Raw genomic sequence first — 2,239 nt, forward strand, 5'->3', positions numbered from 1 at the left:
TGAGGATCAGCTGTTTACACACTGAGGATCAGCTGTTTACACACTGATGATCAGCTGTTTACACACTGATGATAAGCCGATTACACACTGAGGATCAGCTGTTTGCACACTGAGGATCAGCTGATTAAACACTGAGGATCAGCCGTTTACACACTGAGGATCAGCTGTTTGCACACTGAGGATCAGCCGTTTACACACTGAGGATCAGCTGTTTGCACACTGAGGATCAGCAGTTTACACACTGAGGATCAGCTGTTTGCACACTGAGGATCAGCTGATTACACACTGAGGATCAGCCGTTTACACACTGAGGATCAGCCGTTTACACACTGATGATCAGCTGATTACACACTGAGGATCAGCCGTTTACACACTGAGGATCAGCCGTTTACACACTGATGATCAGCTGTTTACACACTGATGATAAGCCGATTACACACAAAGGATCAGCTGTTTACACACTGAAGATCAGCTGTTTGCACACTGAGGATCAGCTGCTTACACACTGAGGATGAGCTGTTTACACACTGAGGATCAGCTGCTTACATATTGAGGATCAGCTGTTAACACACTTCTCATGAGGCATGAGATTAACGATGCATGTGTTTTATTTTATTGAAATTTAGCCAGTCAGTAGAATCAAGTGTTTTATGACAGTACATGACAGTTTTTTCTAAATGTAATGTTTAGCATTAGTGTAGTTTTTATCCTTGGACATTTTCTATCTGAGGACAGCAACCGTGCAGGTGTTGAACTACAGGCGGGAGCACAGAAACTCACACCGACTGCCACTATTTAGAAAAAACAAACCTGCAGCACTTTTTTGATCATTATGTTTAAAACTCAACAACATGATCGTGACTTTCTGCAACTCATGAAAAGAATTTAAAAACCTGTGTAAATATTTCAAAACATTTTGTAAACTCCCTTACAAATGTCATTTACTAACTATTTACTATCCAAGGAGATATGTTAAGAGCTCACTCTTTTTATTTTGATTTCTGCAGACAATCAGTAAAATAATTATAGGGAAAGAAAACAGAGAAGGATTGTACTTTCTGTGTCTTTTGCCCGTCATTTGGTAGGCAGAGGGCAGCCATTATGTCAGCAAAATAACTTTTATAGCAAAACAAACACTAAAATGCTGCCAAGGAGTTTGGACAATGCTCCTTTAACTTGTAAATCTTAATTTCCTGAAAAATAGTTTGCATGGACGACATCCAACAAACTGCATCCGCTGTATTCACTTCTGTGCATCGTTGTCACGGTGCAGAATCATCAATCGTAAAAGACAAGAGAAACTGCATTTCAGGAGAGAATGCAATCTGAATGCTTATTGATGAAAACATTGCTGAAAAATATCTGAAATTAGCTTGAAAAATAATGTTGAAATGTGGCTGAAATGGAAGAACAAACCTGTTAGAAGAAAGCAGAAATACATATTTGTTGACTTTGGCTTAAAGAAGCAGAAATGAGCACAAAAAACTGGAAATTAGCTTAAAAAACTCAAATTATCAAAAAATAGCTGAAAAGTAGCTAAAAAAAATCCAAGAAATAAGCTAAATTTACCAGACAGAAGTGGAGAGAGCACATTTTTGCTGAATTTGGCTGAAAAAGGTTGAAATGAGTGCATAAAATGTGGAATTAGTTGAAAAGGCTAAAATTATCATTAAAAACAGCTAAATAGTAGATGAAATAGTAGAAAAAGCTTAAACTTGTAAAAATTAGCTAAAAGGAGTAAAACAAGTTGAAATTATCAGAAATAAATAAGAAGCACAAAAATATTCTAGTTAGCAGAAATAATCTGAAAGGAGCACAAAACAGCTGAAAGTAGCTGAAAAAGTTTAAATTTGCAGAAGGAAGCTGAAAGAAGCTGAAGAAGAACAAAATGTAAAATATTATAAACACATCTAAAGAGCTGAAGGATGTAAAATGATTTTCTATGAGAACAAAACGTTAGAAATGGCTAAATATTTAAAAAAGGTAAAGTTGAACCAACACCAAAAAGTCACAGCAGGATTGTCCTGAATGAGCCGAACATTTTGATTCATGATTTGTTGGAATGAATAAAAACTGCAGGACGAGAATCACGCCTGAATACGTACGGAAGAAAAATGGATCACAACAGCGTCAAACATTCAGACAAATATGTTTCTTAAAGAATCTAAAAAAAGTTCTCTAGATTATAGAGTATGCATCTGGATGTTTCTAAAAAGTTCTCTAGATTATAGAGCATGCA

This window comes from Nematolebias whitei, chromosome 4 (genome assembly GCF_014905685.2).
Source record: "Nematolebias whitei isolate Nwh7 chromosome 4, NemWhi1, whole genome shotgun sequence".
Taxonomy (NCBI): Eukaryota; Metazoa; Chordata; class Actinopteri; order Cyprinodontiformes; family Rivulidae; genus Nematolebias; species Nematolebias whitei.